This window comes from Jaculus jaculus, chromosome 1 (assembly GCF_020740685.1).
Source record: "Jaculus jaculus isolate mJacJac1 chromosome 1, mJacJac1.mat.Y.cur, whole genome shotgun sequence".
Lineage (NCBI taxonomy): Eukaryota > Metazoa > Chordata > Mammalia > Rodentia > Dipodidae > Jaculus > Jaculus jaculus.
Window position 1 is genome coordinate 115,692,180 of NC_059102.1, and position 20,490 is coordinate 115,712,669.

Sequence of the window (20,490 nt, forward strand, 5' to 3'; positions counted from 1 at the left end):
GTCCACTGCCGCCTGTCCAGAGAACCGAGCGGCGTCTCACCGCCCACTGCCTGCCCCGCGCTCCGAAACGCGCCATGCTGGCCCTGCGCAGCCGCCTGACCCGAGCGCTGGCCCCGCGGACGCTCGCGCCTCAGGTACTGGCGGCGGTGGCGCGCGCAGACCTCGTTGGAGAGGGGCGGGGCTCCGCGGGCGCGCGTCCTGCCTGGGGAGGGGCGGGGCTCCGCGGGCGCGCGTCCTGTCGGGGAGGGGCGGGCTCCGCGGGCGCGCGTCCTGTCTGGGGAGGGGCGGGGCTCCGCGGGCGCGCGTCCTGTCGGGGAGGGGCGGGGCTCCGCGGGCGCGCGTCCTGTTGGGGAGGGGCGGGGCTCCGCGGGCGCGCGTCCTGTCGGGGAGGGGCGGGGCTCCGCGGGCGCGCGTCCTGTCGGGGAGGGGCGGGCTCCGCGGGCGCGCGTCCTGTCTGGGGAGGGGCTCCCTCTGCATGGCGTATGTTCTGGTCCGTCCTGGAGGAGGCCACACCAAAGGCAGCCTTTGGCCCAGGTGCTCTTTCCATGTTAGGCTTTATTGTTTACCCGAGTACAGGGTTAGCCCAGTCCAGAGATTGACCTTCTGGTCCAGCTCTGTGGAAGAACCTGGTGGTCATTAACCCCAGCTGTTTCAATCAGTCTATCGTAGCCCTCCTAATGCATCAGCGTCACGAATTACTTCCAACTTGTATTTCTACCAACATTCTCTTTTATGAGTGAATTGTTAGCCCATTGTTGCCAAGGATGAGGAATAAGCAGATGGCTTCTGTCCTGGCACTTGTAATGTCCTGCTCCACAGTAGACCTCTCAGAAGCCCCTTTACCTCCTCACACACCCTTCTCTCTTCAGGTTCCGGGTTGTGAAGTATTTCCTGGGGAAATAGAGTGTGCTGTGACTTTGTTTAAACTTTCGTCCCTTACATGCAGTCTTTGACTCAACTTGGTCTTATAAATGTTATTGGCCCATTTTCTGGTAAATTTTACTCATATAGAAATATATGTAGTAGGCAGTTCTAATAAATACTGTTATTAGTGTTTGATTTAAAGCATAAAAGGAATGTTCACCAAATACAGATAAAACAAAAATTTTTGATAGCAAGCTCATTGATTTGGGCAATAAAAAGGTAGTTCATAATAGACATATGAACTTGAGATAACTAAGGCTTATACACAAACACACATTGTATTTTGAAAACAAAAGTATGTCAGGGGAAAAGACTGCTTTCTCTCTATATATACCAAGTGCTCAAGGTAAGCAATAATTTTTTCATAGCTTTGAATATACCAAATCTACTTTTAACACTTTTTTCGTGTATAAATTAGCTTCAGGGAATAGGAACATGCTGACAGCAGTTAACATAAGCTGGAATTTTAAAGCACAAGATAGTATGGTGCTGTATGTATACATTTCTATATACATGTATACAGACAGACAGATACACATAGCGCAATTTCTGCCAAAACATTTCCTAGTGAATAGAACAAAAACTATATATACTGAATATGAAAGAGATTTCCATCAAACTGGTACAACTGGCTACATTAAATGCCCTTCATATTGTATCTTTCAGAAACTAATAATTACTGAGACAATCGTGACATTCTTTTTTTCTTTTTTTGCATCCATAGTTTATTACTGAATGCAGTTCGATGGTATATAGCACCTTCCATTTCTATCTTTGCTCAATGGTCACTTCAATGAAAGTTAAGAAATACTGACCTAAGTAGAAAATTCCCTTTTTAAGATCCTGAGAAAATTTCTTTCACTGGGTGCCAAAAGACATACATACAGTGGTTATACAGTTCTTTTTTTTTAATATTTTTGTTCATTTTTATTTATTTGAGAGTGACAGAGAGAGAGGGGGAGAGAAAGAGACAGAGAAAGGATGGGGGCGCCAGGGCTTCCAGCCACTGCAAAGGAACTCCAGACGCGTGCGCCCCCTTGTGCATCTGGCTAATGTGAGTCTTGAGGAATCAAGCCTCAAACTGGGGTCCTTAGGCTTCACAGGCAAGCGCTTAACCACTAAGCCATCTCTCCAGCCCTATACAGTTCTTTTAGTCGTGTTAACTCTAGCATATATACTGTGGATTAAAAATGGAATAATAGCTAAGTAACTTTTTATAAGTTTATGTGAATCCTAATTGTGGCTTTCAGTACAGGAGTATCATCAAGACAACAGTGACTTCATATGAGCAACTTCTCATGAAAAGTGGCTGTATAATCTACTTTAGTAGTAGTTATCTTTCTTGACATCTCTACAGGAATACATCTATGGAAAATTGACAAGGGTAGACACAGAGATTGTGTCCCTTATTAAAGACACAGATTTGCTATCTCCCCAAATGTTCAATTTTGCTGTATCTTTCTTCAGGTGTGCTTATCTTTTGCTACAGGCCCCAGACAAAATGATGGAACATTGTATGCATTTTGTATTAACTATCTTAAGCCCTCAAAGATTAATGAGTTTCTAGAAACTTTACGAAAAATGTTCATCTTTGGACAGGTTACTCTGAATTAATTGGATATTGAACTGTGAAATTTGGAGGCAGAATGAACATGGTATTTCAAATTTGGAAGTATGATATGAGTCATTGGGTTTTATTGTTCACTATCAATTTTTATTGTTAGATGTTATATGAAACTCAGGTTTGTAATACTATAGATACAGATTAAAACTTCAGTGATTATTATTCTGTGGTCCATCTTTAACCTCCATTTCCCATAGCTTCACATTGTTAATACTAGTAAATTCTTCATGTGTCAAATCATAAAATTGTCGACTAGAATTTAATTCTCAAATAAAGTAGAATGATGTATTGGAGAAAGTTGTTTACTGCAAAATTTAAAACAGTGTTTACCAAAGCCCAAATAGGTTTAAATCACAACGTGAAAGAAGTATCTTTCCTTAATGTAAAGCTAAGGCTGGATACTATAATTTTCATGGAAATAATTTATCCTGGCATGGTGGTACATGCCTTTAATCTCACTCAAGAGACAGAGATAGGAGTATCACCATGAATTCAAGGCCGGTGTATTAGTCAGGGTTCTCTAGAGGAACAGAAGTGCTAGAATGAATTATTTTAAAAAGGGAATTAATTTATTGGATTAGTTTACGGCAGTCCAATAGCAGTTGCAGGCCCAAGAATCACCGAACCTGGTAGCTGCTCAGTCCATGTGGCCAGATGCCTCAGCAGTCCCGACTGGGCACTGCAGATGGTGCCGAAAGGCCTGGAGGCTTCCTGAGGAACCGCTGGGTTTCAATCCACGCTGGTCTTCAGTTGATGCTGTTTTTCAGTCCGCACTGGTCTTCAATCCATGCTGGAAGGCAGCGAGCAGCTCCGGCAGCCAAGTGGAAGGAATGAAGGGAGGAAGGGGCTCTTTTTACCCAGAGCTTCCTTATATCAAGTCCCCCTCTGAGCGGGGCCGCCCACTCTGGGGGAAAGGCTCACTCTGGGGAAAGAACTTCCTCCTTTAGTTGATCCTTCCTGGAAACAACCTCCAAGACCCACCAGAAGGGGATTTCTGTGGATTACTAAAGAGATCAAGTTGACAACACCAAATCATATCTCTTTACATCATACTTAATTTCCAAATGAAAGCAGTAACAAGCTCATAATTCCACCTAACATGGCATAACTATCCTACGTACAACTGGAACCGCAAAATCTTCCCCCCAACACAAAGCTTAGTCTCTAATATAATAGGTCTAATATAAATTCAACAGTTAGTTAGTGATATAATATGTACATACACTCCGTATCAAGGTAGGAAAGAAACATTGCAATTACAGTCCTCATTTCTGTATTCCCACACATATTCCCATGCTTCTGCCTGTGCAAATTAGAAAACTCCTTAAGTTCTTTACTGGTGTACATCACCTCTTGTGTCACACTTTCTATCTCACCTTCAGGGGCCTGCCTAGCCTTCCATCTGGTTGTAGGCCTAGAGGCAAAGATGGGTGGGAACTGAGAAGCATCAGTACCTCCGGCTGATTCCTCAAAGAGGGATTAATTCCCTCAGGCAAGGGTGGGGTGGATAATACTTCAGGGTGTGGAGGTGAGGATACAACTGCTGCTAAAGGAGGGCAGGTCATATTTTCATCCAAAACATCTTCAGAATCTAACACTTCGATGTCCCCAGGTTCTTCAGGGTCTTCCCACACATCACCATCCCAAGTCACAGGATCCCACTCTTTTCCAATCATTGCCCTCACTTTAACTTCTGATAGTTGGTAAGGCTTGGATTTGAGTTTATGTTGCAAGTTAGCCAGTCTCACAATGAGAGCTTGGGTTTGGTTTTCTGCAATCTGAGTCCTGTTCTGGCTAGAGAGGAGACTGTCCTCCAGGGCACCCTGAGAAACCTTGAGATCATGTACATGGGTCTTAAGCTTGGAATTTTCCTTTTTGAGCTTCTGCTGTTCCCTCACTAGTTTGTTCAGAGATGCTAAAAGCAACCAACCAGCCTCATCATTGGTCTTACTTTTCCACAAATACTCAAATGTTTTAAATACAGCATCACTAAATTCCTCGCTCTTCACAAGACATGACTCAGGATCACCAAATACATCTATCTCACAGAGTTCTTTAAACAGTGAACACCATGGATTATTAGTGCCCTTCTTATTTCCAGTAAAAGTGCTCTCCTTATCACCAGTAGGGCCTTTAGTAGCACTGAAATTGGAGAGCCAACCCCAGATAGCACTAAGCCCACTAGAGAAATCCAACCTTACAATTCTGCTTCTCTAGAACCACTCCTGGTACCAAGTTCTGTAGCAGACAGCTTCAGGTTCACTGGGATGAACTTTCAGACCAGACACAGTTATGGATGAAGGGATATTTATTGCAGCTTACAGATCCAGGGGAAATTCCATAATGGCAGAAGGAGCTGGTCTGCCTTCACAGGACCAAGCAGAGAGAGAGAGAGAGAAGCATAAGCCAAAGAGCCAAAAGCCACATAGCACACTTTAGGAACTCCAGCTAGGCACACTTTTCGTATCTTTAGATTGAAATCTGAAACCCACCACCACACCTTAAGATCCTCCCAGTGATACTGCCTCCAGCCAGGTGGCTGCAGATGCAAACTACAAACAATAAAAAACTGAATAGATTGGGGGCCATCTATTCAAACTACCACAGCCACCCTGGGACTACAAATCAGCCTGGGCTAGAGTGAGACCCTACTACAAAAAAGTAAAAATAAAAATAGAAAAATTATACATTTAAATGTCTCTAATTAAGTGAAGGCTGAGAGAGAATAACAGTCACCTTTTCTGAGCCTCCTTCCAACTCTGAGATTTAATGATTATATTATATTTAGAGACAACTTTTGTTTCATTGCTACATCTAAGTTTCAAGGAAATAACTGTTTTCCTGTAGAGAGGTAAAGGAAAAGAAATTAGAAAGCATCCTATTGAAGCTAACATACCTCTAGGAAGGAGAACAAATTAATATTATGCAGAATGTTTGTTAACTCTTTGTGTTGTATGTAGTATGTGTTTTGTATGCACATGTGTAGATGTGTGTGTGTCCCATGCAAATATTATCTTCCCCTAACACTCTCCCACCTAATTTCCTTTAGACAAGGTCTCCAATTAAACCCAAAATTCATGCTGATATTTGTTAGACTAGTTGACTAGCAATCCTCCTGTCTCTTCCCCCCCCCCCCCCGCTTTTAGCTCTGAATTACAGACATGCACAGCTATGCTAGGCTTTTTACATGGGTGCTGGGAATTGAACTCAGGTTCTCATGCTTGTACAGCAAGTACTCTTACCCTCTGAGCTATCTACTCAGATCCCCCAAAAAGTATCTTAATACTCCACATCAGAACTTGAAGATGCTCAACAAGCTTTAATAAGTGCATTTAGTGTTTTGTCAACAGAGTCTAAATTGTTTGTAAAATAATACGAAAAGAATTCATTCTTTATTACAGGGGCACACATTGTGGTCTCTTCATGTTGTAATGAAACAAGCATCAGTTGGGCATGGTGGTATACACCTTTAATCCCAGCACTGGGGAGGCAGAGGTAGGACGATCACTGAGTTCAAGACCACTCTGAGACTATATAGTGAATTCCAGGTCAGCCTGAGCTAGAGAGATCATACCTTGGAAAACAAAAACAAAAAAAAGCATTATTAACACAACTTATGCTTTACATGTGGCCCATTAGGAAAACTAGTGAAGTTCTGATGTGTCCCACTTTACTCTGTAATGTAGCTATTATTCCTTGTCTCCAGCATAAACCATGTAAATCTCTTTTACCACAAGTTTCATGAGGTGTTTAATATTAAATACGGTACTAGACCCATATGTTGATAAATGTGAATACCTGTTTCAGTAACTTTTTATAAAGTGCTGAGAAATAGGTGCTAGGAAGAAAGAATAAGTGAGTGCCAGAACTATTTCTTTGACCTATTCAAAGGTGAAAAGCTTTATCAAACACATTTAAGTTAAAGTTTATTCAAGGTGTACTTTGACTTGACCAACTACCACCAAAGAAATACACTTTTTCTGAACTGTAAACTGGAGCTGTCAGTTAAATGCCTCAACTGAAAAATATTACCTTACATTAAGTATTTTCAAGGTTCCAAACACTGTTCTAAGCTCTTTTTGCATATGAATTCAATTGATCCTCACAACATATGTGGAAGCTGATGTTCTCTCCACAGACTAAGAAACAAAAACATACAATAACTTTCCTCACCCACACAGCCACCTATACAGTAGTAAATTCTCTGAAAGCCATCCTATGACACTCGAATTTCCTATCCCCTGAAAACCATCTTATCTCTTTGTGCATGTCTCTGAAGCCTTCTTCCTGTGCATTTGGATGAATGTTAGCTGGTTTGGGTAAATCTAAAGAAACCCAAGTGATCTAAAATTTTAAATTTTTGTTTTTCTCAATTTCTTTTCTCCCACAGATAATTTTGTTTATCAAATGCAGTTCTCAAAGTTTTAACCAAAGATAAGGAATGGCAAGAAAAATTCCTCATTCTAAATCTACCTCTAATTGATAAACAGGTCATGAGATTACTTACCTGGTACCATGGTGCAAACGAGAAAAGCCTCCAAAAGAAGGTGGGTCTTCCTCCTTAGACTCTGTGAGCTTGGGGGGCTAAAATACTAAAGATCTCAAGTTATAAAGAGCAATGTACCACTGTGGGAGGGAACTTCTTGTTTTGTATATGAATATAAATGATTGTTGAGATAAAACCAAATCAAAGCTCTTTGCTTATTGTTAAAACCTAGTGAGAATTAAGAACCATTCTAAACTGAGCTTTTGTGGACTGGCAAAACTCAGCTATGTGTTGCCATCAGGTTTTCATTGCTGGTAGAAATCACCCAACCAAGAGCAGCTTCTGGGAAAAAAAAAGAGGTTTATGTTGGCTAACAGACTCAAGGGGAAGCTCCATGATGGCAGGGAAAATGATGGCATGAACAGAGGGTGAACATCACCCCTTGACCAACTAAATGAGGTTTAAACATGAATAGTGTTGAAAATCAGGCTTGGCACATAGTAATCACCTATTAAATGGCAGTAGTGGTTGCCATCAATATTATTGGTACGGGTATTCACACATGTTTGCTCAAATGCACTTTATGTCAGTATTGCTTACATTAAGGAAACACAGGAAACAATGTGGTATACCTTTTATGAAATACATTTGATATATATGTACTATATATACATTTATAAAAGCATACTTCTATATGCTTATACATGTTGCTGTTTGTATAACTATGTGAAAATGTAGGTATACATAATGCAAATATGGAATGAGGTATATCAAGTGTTAAAAGTAGTTATTTTGAGTTAAAAATTATTCCTGATTTTTGTTTGTTCTCCTGTATTTTTATACATATGTAACTTGTATTGTCCTGCAATTTTTAAAACTTTATAAATAGGGGTGGGGAGATAGTACAGCCAGTAAAGTGCTTGCCTTGCAAGAATGAAGACCTGAGTTGGATCCACAGAACCCATGTAATGAAAAAAGGGGGAATGGCTTTTAATCCCAGTACTGGGGAAGCAGAGACAGGCAGATCCATGGGGCTCACTGACAAACTAGTCTAGAGAACCAGGCTAGTTTGGTTATAGTCTGTCATGAGAAATTGGCTATAACACACAAAAGCCCACCCCCAACAATACACTTCCTCCAGGAGGTGTTAATTCCCAAATCTCCATCAGCTGGGACCCTAGCATTCAGACCACCTAAGTTTATGGGGGACACCTGACTCAAACTACCACAGAATCTTAATGAAAAATACCTAAGGCTATGGGAAACAATCAAAACCACTACATGGACTGGAGAGATGGCTTAGTGGTTAAGAGCTTGCCTGTGAAGCCTAAGGAGCCCAGTTCAAGGCTTGATTCCCCAGGACCCACATAAGCCAGATGCACAATGTGGCACATGTACCTGGAGTTTGTCTGCAGTGGCTGGAGGCCCTGGTGTACCTATTCTCTCTCTCTCTCTCTCTCTCTTTCTCTCTCTCTGTCTGTTGCTCTCAAACAAATAAATAAAAATAAAAAATAATTTTTAAAAACACTAAACTATGTTTCCCATAATCTCATGTGTTTTCAATGGTTAATCTCCAGCTGGTGGCAATTTGGTGAATGGAGCCATATTGGAAGATGTATGTTGCTGGGGGTGAACATAGGGGTGTCACACAGCTCAGCTTTCCCCTTGCCAGAGCTCAGCTTATTCTCTTGCAACTTTCTGCCAGAAACTGTGGCAAGAAGTCATGTCAGCATCTGCTCTACCATTCTTTCTCTACTATCCTGAAACTTCCCTCAAAGACTAAGCAAGCATAAACCCTTTCCTCCCACCTGCTGCTTTTAGTTGGATATTTTGTTCCAGCAGTGAGAAGGTAATTAAAGCACTAACGATTCTAATGCTTTTTACTGAGGTTTATATTTTTATCTTCCCTGAGATAATGATGTAGTAAGGAAACCGGGGTAATTTGCTGTCTTTGTTGTAAATATTGTTACATTAAGAACATACCATACTCTTGTTTTATGTTTGTATCTAGAATATCCCCCAAATCTCATCTGTTGAAGACTTAGTTCCCAGCTGGTACTGCCATTGGGAGATAGTAGAATGTTTAGGAGGTAAGGCTTAGATTGAGAAGATAGGCCATTGGGCTTGTTCTCTTGAAGGGTATATTAAGATCCTGGCCTTTTCCTATGTGTCTGCTTCCTGGTTCCCATTAAGTGAGCAGCTTTCCTCCATTACATTGCTCTGCATGATTGTTGGTCAGCTCTATGTTGCTGGGATGAAGTTCCAAATAGACAGTTTGTGGAAAGAAGGGTTTATTTCAGCTTGCAGATCCAAGGGGAAGTTCCACCAATGGTGGAAGTAGCTGGCTCCCACTCATAAATCCATGCAGAGAGAAACAACTACCAGCCAGCACACACCAAAAGCAAGTACTGAGAGCAAACAGCAGGGAACCAGCAGCAGGAACAGTGGCAGGGCTCAGACTACTTTGTACAACTTTGTCCTGGAATCAGATGGACTCCAGAATCTGACCTGACCCCAGTGACACCTCTTTCAGCCAGATGGCTGGAAATCCAAATTTAAATAAAATACCTGAGTCTATAGGTGTTCATACAGTCAACTACTACAGTGACACACAGCCTTGGCAAAGGCCTAAAAGCAACTGAGGAAAGCACCCATGGAAACCTCTGAAACCATGAACCAAAATAAAGCATTCTCTTCTGAATTTATTGTTCTTGGGTATATTGTCATAGCCACCAAAAGACTTACAAGAGAAAAAGCACTAAAAAGAGAACAGAAGGCATACATACATTACTAAGAAAAAATTAGTCTTATGTTAGGAAGATAGTAGTACTAGAATGTGAGCAAGAAAGTAAGAAAGACAGACAGAAGCCAGATGACAGACCTGATAAGTTGTTTAGATTTCTTGCTCATTGTGCCAAAAATCATGAGGAAAGTTGCAAAACTGAATTTATATTTTATTTTATTTTATTTATTTATTTTTTTTTAAGCATAGAGGCCTCACTTATTTCCCGGCTAGACATCTTTTTTTGGTTTATTTTATTTATTTATTTGAGAGTGACAGATACAGAGAGAAAGACAGATAGAGGGAGAGAGAGAGAATGGGCGCGCCAGGGCTTCCAGCCTCTGCAAATGAACTCCAGATGCGTGGGCCCCCTTGTGCATCTGGCTAACGTGGGACCTGGGGAACCGAGCCTTGAACCGGGGTCCTTAGGCTTCACAGGCAAGCGTTTAACCGCTAAGCCATCTCTCCAGCCCTGAATTTATATTTTAAAATGAGTGCAGAATTAGTGGGTGAAAGAAGATGAATGTGCTCTTGCATGAAAGATTACATTTCCTTCAAATGTCTTATGTTGAAATCTTAACCTCCAATGTCTGTAGTGTCAGGAAGTGGAGCTTTTAGGTGACTGAGTATTGATAAGTGTTCTTATAGTGGAAAACCTAGATTACTGCCTTGTCTATTCCAACATGTGAGGATGCAGTAAGAAAACAAATATATAAAGAGCAGATCTGTAACCCCTCCTAGGGCATATTTTCTCTCGTGGTAAAATAATAATTTCTGTCTACAAGTCACATATAATGTCCTTTTCAGTTACAAAATTCTATAATTTAAAATGTAGCCATAGTACTTATAGTTTTCTACAAGTACTAAACAATCAAATAAGCACTTTGAAGGTTTTCTATAAAATCCCTTAGCTAAATGGAAAAAGTCAAACTATGACAAGATTGCCCTCCTGGAGCTTGATCTTTCAAATGATGACCCTTGGTCCTAGTCAAGCTTGCCCCAACTTACCACTGTTAAGAATATTTAAAATTTGGGCTGGAGAGATGGCTTAGTGGTTAAGCGCTTGCCTGTGAAGCCTAAGGACGCTTGTTCGAGGCTCGATTCCCCAGGACCCACGTTAGCCAGATGCACAAGGGGGCGCATGCATCTGAAGTTGGTTTGCAGTGGCTGGAGGCCCTGCCGTGCCTATTCTCTCCCTCTCTGCCCCGGCCAGCAGGGAGTCGAACAAAGAAGCGAGGTGAAAATCAACCTGAATGAAAGTAGGCAAACAGACACAAGAAGGAGACCATGCTAGACATTTGTCACGGCCTCGAGAGTTTATTCTTACATGTAGGTTTATATAGGGTTGTAGGGGGAAGGGGACATGGTCAGGGCAAGGAGTTGTAGGGGGAAGGGGATATAGTTAGGGCAAAGATCACATAGTTACTGGTTAAACCGCAATGCCTTTGTTTCTTCATCAGCTACCGGCAGGATGGGGGAATGTTTGGCCAGGTGTACGATCCCATTGTTTCTGGTAGTTGAATATTAGGTGAGGAAGTAGAAGCTTAACTTGCTATATGGCAGTCTCTGTTAACATGGCCGAGGTTTGGTTCATGGCTCCCAACACCTCTCTCTCTCTCTCTCTCTCTCTGCCTCTTTCTCTCTCTGTCTGTTGCTCTCAAATTAATAAATACATTTTTTAAAAAAGAACATTTTAAATTTGACATTCCTGAAGAGTTTCCAGGTGGAGTCCCCAGGTGGCTTCAGATTGCCTACAGTGTACATCAGTGGTCCTCTTCATAAACACCGTGAACTCTGCCACCCATGTCTGAGATCTGATAAGCTGAACACATCTCTGCCACCATTGCTCTCCAGTGGGCCCCTGCCTGCCCTCAAAATTATAATGAATGATCTGACATACCTCCTCATCAATGTACTTGGAATTGTGGGTTTTCACTAAAGTTTTCTAAGTAGTGGCTAAAAATAATTTTGAAGAAAAGTATAATCAAAGCATGCAACTCTAAAAGAAGAAAACAAATCTTTTTTTTTTTGGTCTTTTTTTTTTAATTTAATTTATTAGTTTTCTTTTCAGTAAATACAGGCAGTTTGGTACCATTATTTAGGCTCATCTGTGATCTACCCCCTCCCATTAGACCCTCCTTGTTATTGAAAATGGGTCGTGCATTGTGGAGTTAGCCCCCAGTTATTAGTATGATAAATGTCTCTGAAAATCATGACCCAACATGTAACTCTGACATTCTTTCCGCCCCCTCTTCCGCAAGATTTCCTTGAGCCATGTTGGGTTCATTTTTGGTCTGCTTCAGTGCTGAGGTGTTGGGGGCCTCTGAGGCTCTGGCTCTCTGATTTGGTAGGAGTTGATTTTTCTCTGCATTGATCTCCTTCCCCTTTGTGCTGGTATCCAGTTCACAGGAAAACATCACCCTTGCTTATTTCGCCAGTTGTCCTTAGTTTCAGTTGGGCCCCTTCTGAGGTATGTTGGGGCAGCTCTCTTCTTAGGATCTGCATCTATCTGGAAAAGAGAAGCAGATTCTCCAACGGAGAGTAAGTTAGCACCCAGAAAATTGAGATAACACTTACTTTTTTGATAGACAGTTTGATAGTTGTAGGCCCTCTTATACCCCGTGATTGATGTAGCTTGATATTGTAGAGTGGGCTTGTGTTTGGGTATGGTTCTGACTTGTTTCCCAGCTCCAGCTAAGGGTCTAGTACCACTGAGTGGATCAGTTAGCCAAATCAAGAGCAATTGATTCCTCACCATGGCTGTGTACCACTATTGCACTTGTGTGGGTATCACATCCGGTTAATTGTTGCTACTTAGGTTAAACAATGTGTTGCTTGGACAGATCTTGGTCACTTCCCCCAGTCGCCTATGTAGCGCCTTCTGGCACTAGACACGCTGACTGTCTGGGGACTGACTCTCTCCTGGCTTCCAGCCATGTCATTCTTTTTTTGGTCTTTTGAGGTAGGGTCTCACTCTAGCCCAGGCTGACCTGGAATTCACTACGTAGTCTCAGGGTGGCCTCGAACTCAGGGTGATCCTCCTATCTCTGCCTCCCGAGTCCTGGGATTAAAGGCATGCACCACCACACCCAGCTTTAAATCATTATTTTAAAAAGTAACAAGTCATCATTCTAGTTTTTTTTTAATTTTTATTTTATTTTATTTATTTTAGAGTGACAGAGAGAGAGAATGGGCTCGCCAGGGCCTCCAGCCACTGTAAACGAACTCCAGATGCAAGTGCCCCTTTGTGCATCTGGTTAATGTGGGTCCTGGGGAATTGAGCCTCAAACCAGGGTCCTTAGGCTTCACAGGCAAGCGCTTAACCACTAAGTCATCTCTCCAGCCCATCTTTCTAATTTTTACATCAAAGATTTGAAAATCAAAACTACAGACATGGCAACCTGTTCCTATACTTAGGTATAAGACTTGGGAGAACAGGGAAAAGGAGAAATCATTTTACTAGTAAATACAAGATGCGATTTAAATAAATCTTCAAATGTTCCAAAACACTAAACATCTCTAAATAATTCATTTCTCAAGATGCCAGATCCTGTAAATGTTTACACTCAGAGTTTCTGATGATTTTTAAATGAAGTGACTACAAGGACAAATGATCATACTGTGGCAAGAAGCTGTTAAATTCAATGGAGGGGGCACCAATCTAGGAACAGTATCCCATGTCAACATGACTTGGCATGTTCAAGCCTGATCTTTTCCCCACAGGCTGAGAAAGATCAAATTAGGTCATGAGCTCAGCTCAGCACAGATGAAGGCTGAGAGAGTAAGCTCTGGACCAGAGAGCCAGAAGACTTGAATCCTAGTTCTGACTGTATCACAAGTGTATCCATGTGACATCACTCACCTCTCTGGTCTGTTTTCTCAATGAGAACATGGAACCAGCTCTGCCTGTAGCAATGGCGACAATCAGGGGGAATAGCCACCAGTGTCCATTGATCAACTCAAAAAGCATAATGAGGGGCTGGAGAAACGGCTTAGCGGTTAAGCGCTCGCCTGTGAAGCCTAAGGACCCCAGTTCGAGGCTCGGTTCCCCAGGTCCCACGTTAGCCAGATGCACAAGGGGGCGCACTCGTCTGGAGTTCGTTTGCAGAGGCTGGAAGCCCTGGCGCGCCCGTTCTCTCTCTCCCTCTATCTGTCTTTCTCTCTGTGTCTGTCGCTCTCAAATAAATATAAAAAAAAATTTTTTTTTAAAGCATAATGAGGACTGGAGAGATGGCTCAGCAGTTAAAGTGCTTGTTTGCAAAGTCCAAAGACCTGAGTTCAATTCCAGAGTACCCACATAAAGCCAGATGCACAAGGTAGCACATGCTTCTGGAGTTTGTTTGCAGTGGTTGGAGGCCCTGGTGTACCCAGTCTCTTTATCTATTTTTCTTTTTCTCATTCTCTCAAAATAAAATTTTTTTAAAGCTTAATGATCTAAATACCACTTAAAGTTCCTCAAACCTACCCTCTCTTGAAACAGTGATGTATACGGACTTTAAACCCAATGGTCTTACCATTTATTGCTGAGACATTTGTCTTCTAAAAGCTTACAGATTCAAATAACGTCCTTGGTTCTAGAAGTCTACAGTTTCAATGTAGAAACTAACCAATAAATGCACATAGTCATAATGATGCCTGGTTCAGTGATAAGATTACATATACAACAATGGTCCCATATGATTATATTGCCTACTGATGTCATAGTGAACTTAGTTTTTAAGTACATTGATATTCACAGAAAGGCAAAGTCACTTAATGATGCATTTCTCAGAATGTATAGTAATCACTAAATAACATAGCTTTAATTCTGTGGGGAAATGCTATAATAAAAATTATTTAGCTATCATTATTCACCAATCAACAAACAAGTTAATTGAGACTCTAAAACTAGGTAACTTGTTACTTAAAAAGTCACATAGTTAATAAGTGGCAAGGCCAGAATTCAAGTCCAGTACTGCATGCTCCAAAATCATGCTCTTTACATTATCCATATAGTTTGCATGGAAGTCTCTCTGCAGACCCCTTCTTACACTTCTTAATTTTATAAGGTGAATAATATTCTTCCTCCTAATAATCTGAGTTAGCAAGCAAATATCGTCATATGGGCAGCTGGGCATGGTGGCACACGTCTTTAATCCCAGCACTTGGGACGCAGAGATAGGAGGATCACTGTGAATTTGAGGACACCCTGAGACTACATAGTGAATTCCAGGTCAGCCTGGACTAGACTGAAACTCTACCTTGAAAAACAAACAAAAAACAATTGTCATATGGGCAATAAAACAATAGTCTTTTCTGTTGGCCAATTATTTTCTAATCTATTTAACTACCCTATCTTGTGTTAAACATCAACTTGGAAAAAATCAATTTCCAATAAGTTTGTCTGTCAAATGTATTTGCATAACATCTCTCATATTATACGAAAGTTTAAAGAAAAAGAAAATATTAGTGTCTATTCCCATTCTAAGCATCTATCCACACAATATTGATCCTCACAATAACCTGTATCATAGGTGACATGAAACAGCACATCTAACCTGTGGAGAGAATTGTTTCCACCTGGGATCAACAGCCTGTTTCACAAAAGGGCCACAAACTTGCTCTGAAAGTTTCCAGCCTTTTGCCCAGGAGTGTCCATTGCCCATCCATCCCACTGAACATATCTGTTTATGTGAATTCTGCAAGAATGCAACACTGAATCAGGTCATTGGTTATCAGAGCTATTTCTATCATTGCCATCCACATTCCTCCTTCCAGTATCTTTGGTAAAACTTCAAATCAATAAAAACAAATTAAACAGCTTATAAACTAATGAAAAATGCTCAACTCACAAGAAATTGGGAAATAATATTTGAGATATTTAAATTCAAATAATAAGTTGAGGTAAAATCACGAGTAGTAAACTGGTAAGAATGTGGAGAAAGGAAATCCTATTTCCTGCAAGACAAGTGGATAACAGAAAATAAGCAGATCTAGTGATGCTGACAAAGTAATTTTACTTATAGGTATACACAGATTTTTGAATAAAGTTACTAAGTGAAGCATTACTTACAAAAAAAAAAAATACATGGAAACTATCAAAAGAAAAGGAGTAACTACTCACCCTGAAAGAGTAATAAATGAACCAGCTCTGAATGAATTTACCTTTTTAGAGGGCATTTAACCTCTTTGAATATTTTGTTTTACAGTTTTCATTGTATAAAATAGAAATAGTTGTATAAAGTAAAATTCAAAGTAGCAAAACAATAAAATGAAGTGTCAAACTCATTTTCTTAGGTGTCTATTGCTGTGACTAAATATCTGAGGTAAACAACTTAAGGAGGGAATGATTTAGTGTGGTTCCCAGTTTCAGACTATGACCAGCAGTTATGCTATGGACCTATGCTGAGGAGAACATCATGGTAGAAGCATGTGGCATGGGAGGGTTCTCACCACAAGGCATTCAGGAAGCAGAAAAGAGGTCAGAGAAGAGATACACCATTCAAAAACACCCTCCCAGTGGCCCACTTCTTACAGTCAGACCCTACCTCCCAGTGTCCATCATGTCTCAGTAGTTCACCCAATTACCTAACAGTGGACTCATCCATTAATTAGGTCAGAGCCTTCATGATCCAGTCACCAACACAAGCATCCCACTCCCAACACTGCACTGGTGACCAAACCCTCAACATGTGAGCCTTCCTGGATAAAGCACAACATTCATAGATCTGCAAGACAGCAGGCACATTATAATGTGACAATCTCTTGTCTATCAAATATGCATCACTGGCATTATCCTAGGAAAAGAGATGTAGGGTTGTGATGTATGAGTCAAGAATATAAGCTCATAAAAACTCTTGAACATGATTATTATTAAATAATCATGGAAAGGCTATTTAAAAGAGACTGGTAGGGATAAAGAGATGGCTCAGTGCTTAAAGGCACTTGTAGAGCCTGATGGCCTCATTTTGATTTCCTAATAGTCAAATCCAGATGCACAAAGTGGTGTATGCATCTAGAGTTTGTTTGCTATGGCAGTAGGTTCTGGCACACCCATACTCACTCTATCTCATTCTGTTTCTTTCTCAAATAAGTATGTACAAAAGAAAAAAAAAGACTGGTAACATGGTCTAACCAACATGTTTCATTTAAAAACCCATAGACTCAGGCTGAAGAGATGGCTTAGTGGTTAAGGCTTTTGCCTGCAAAGCCAAAGAACCCAGGTTGGATTCCTCAGGACCCATGTAAGCCAGATGCACAAGGTGGCTCATGCATCTGGAGTTCTATGCAGGGGCCTAAGGCTCTGGTGCACACATTCTCTCTCTCTCTCTCCATATATATAGATATATATATATATATATATATATATATATATATATATATATATATGTATTATACATATATGTGTATGTGTCATAAATAAGTAAAAACAAAACATACAAAAACTCAAAACCATGTCATTTTCAAAGAAAATTAATATGAAATAGGGATTATATGGAAGCAGCCTCTAAAGCTACTACTTTCTCCTCAGTTTCTATTTTGTGTTAAGTGTCAGGAGCACCAGAAAACTCTAAGGGAGTAAAAAAAAAAATCACAAACTTACAAGATTCTTACAAGTAACTGCTTTCGGGGCTGGAGGGACGACTCAGTGGTTAAAGGCAATTGACTATAAAGTCTGATGGTCTGGTTTGATTACCTAGGACCCATGTAAAATCAGATGCAAAAAGATGGCATGTGCATCTGGAATTCATTTGCAATGGCAAGAGCCCCTGGTACACTCATTCCCTCTCTTCTCTCTCTGCTTGCAAATAAAAAGAAAGTAACTGTCAGGCTGGAGAGATGACTTAGCAGTTAAGGTGATTGCCTGCAAAGCCAAAGGACCTTGGTTCAATTCCCCCGGACCCATATAAGCCAGATACACAAGGTAGCACATACATCTGGAGGTTTTTGTAGTGGCTGGAAGCACCCATTCTCTTTGCCCCCTCTCCAAATAAATAATGTGATTTTTTTTTAGTTCAAAAGAAAGTAACTGTCTTACATGAAAAAATACTATAGAATATGAAATCTAATTATAATAGCACTATTAGGCTGTCTTGTTTTTCCACAAACTGTCAACCTTCCCTAGAGACAGAGTGACATTTGAACTTATATGAAAATGAGAGTATAGGAAAATATTAATCCTATCCTGAAGTATCTAAGAACAAGAAAAGAGGCCTGGGGAAATGGCTTAGTGTTTAAAGGCACTTGTTTGTAAAGCCTGTCAGGTTGGGCTTGATACCCCAGCACCTGTGTAAAGCCAGACACAGTGGTACTTGCATCTGGAGTTCAGACCTTGTTGTTTGTACATACTTTGTTTACAGTATTAATAATTAGTATAAATACTAAGATGTTTGTAAATCTTTCCTACTACTGATTCTAATAGTCAGCAAAGCGACTGATACAGAAATATGAACACCTTTTGGCAAGTTGAAGGAGAAGTAGTCTCCTTCCATGCAGAATTTCATTCTGTGTTCAACATACAATGCTTTGGTGATATAAGGACGTACTTATGAATAAAAATTCATTTTTAGCTGGGCGTGGTGGCGCACACCTTTAATCCCAGCACTCAGGAGGCAAAGGTAGGAGGATCACCATGAATGAGTTCAAGGCCACCCTGTGACTATGTAGTGAATTCTAGGTCAGCCTGGGCCAGAATGAGACCTTACCTCAAAAAAATTCATTTTTACTTGTATTACACATTACTTTTAAAATTAATAAAGCAGGGCTGGAGAGATGGCTTATCAGTTATGGCACATGCCTATGAAGCCTAAGAACCCAGGTTTGACTCCCCAGAACCCACAAAAGCCAGATGCGCAAGGTCGTGCATGTGTACAGGTGGCACACACATCTGGAATTCAATTGCAGTGGTTGGAAGCTCTGGTGGGCCAATTCTCTCTCTCTTACACACACACAAATAAATATTAATGAAGCAACTTATAAACATCATCACAGTAACTTGCTTTTACAAGAACTCAAAAATAGCAAAATATAAGGACCAGGGATATAAGTCAGTAGGTAGTAGAGACTTGTCTGGCATGTGTGAATTCCCGGGGATCCAATACCAAGTACTACCAGGCAAAAATAGATACAGATATATACAAACAAGCTTTAACAACTTAAGACAGTGAATCTATGCTACCACCTAGTGGATATGGAATATAGGTCTTTAAAAAAGTTCCCCAGGAACATACAAGTGTGTAGTTCAGAATTGTACTCATATCTGCTGCACTTCTGCCCACAGAGGCTAGCAGTGGCTCCACCTGCCCTTCTGCCCAGCGGGGCTAGCACTAGCTCCACCTCACCCGCTTTTTTCTGTACATTTACATTTTGGACAAAATGAAGCAGGCACAGCTTCAAGTAGATTGTTCTGTTTGTTTCTCTACTGGTTTCTAACCAGTAACTGATACCTTACTTGTTAATATGAGGCGCACCAATGTATTTTCACATACAGCAGCATTTCCTTGTTCATAAAAAGAGGCAATAAACGACAATTATCAGACCCTATGACCTTTTACCCAATAAAATTAGATATCATATTTTACATACAGTTGTTGCAGATAAATCAAAATTCCTCTTATGCTCAATATTTCAAAACTGTCTTTTTACACCCACCATTAGATTATCACTTAATAAAGAAATGTTTTAAAAAACATGTTCTTAATAAAGAAATGTTAATTTTGCAGTATCTTGCCTTCGTATTTTGATGATTCTGGTCCAACATAACTTATTTTCTTTACAGCCATACGTATATAAAAACTTTAGGCGTCTAAAGGCTGAAAGATTTCTAAAAATTTATGGCACATACAAAAAATGTTGGTTTTTTTTTTTTTTTTTGGTTTTTTGAGGTAGGGTCTCTCTCTCACCCAGGCTGACCTGTAATTCACTATGGGGTCTTAGGGTGGTCTTGAACTCAGGGCAATCCTCCAACCTCTGCCTCCCCAGTGCTGGGATTAAAGGTGTGCACTACCATGCCCGGCTACAAAAAAAGGGCTTTTAACCCTTGCTAAGTAGTAATATGTTGTAGGTTAATGTTCATTACTGATCTATTGGCAATTTTCATGTTTAATCAGGGAAATCACCAGGATACTGCAATAAATTAGCTATTATTAACATAATCATTAATAGATATGAGAAGAGCAATGTTGGGGAGTAGTATGAACACCTCTAAATCCTCAACTTCCAAGTGAACATACAGAGCCTATAACTGGAAAATCATGAAACAGAATGGGTTTAACAATGCATGTTGGGAAGCTTAAAAATGTTAAGCTATTCTGATAGTTATTAAGAGGACGTCAGAGGTCTTCTGTATTAAGTCGCACACAATTATTTACATTCTCCCTAATTGTGGGTCTGAATGCGCTGTAGGTGTGGGGCTGGGGTGGCAAAAGGATGCAGACATCCTCAGGGCATCCGGGAGGCCGGCCACTCCTCAGCCGGGTCGCCCTCCCCCTTGGATTCGAGGCCGAGCGCCATGGCATCCGCAGGGCCCTCCGGCCCGAAGCCCCAGCAGACATGCAGGTTCCCGCCGCGGGGGCTGAGGGCGGCCCGGAGCTGGAGTAGGAACCGCCGGCCCCTCGTTCCGCGAAGGGGGCTGAGCTCCGCGCTCCGCGCCAGCCTCAGCCAACCCGGGCTCGCGCGCTCCCTGGCAGGGGGCGG

The 20,490-nt window shown here is 41.0% G+C and overlaps 1 pseudogene; it reads left to right on the plus strand.

Moving 5' to 3' along the window:
• The first annotated feature begins 49 nt into the window (after positions 1-49).
• Positions 50-20,394, plus strand: LOC101596219 (annotated as a pseudogene).
• Positions 20,395-20,490: the final 96 nt, after the last annotated feature.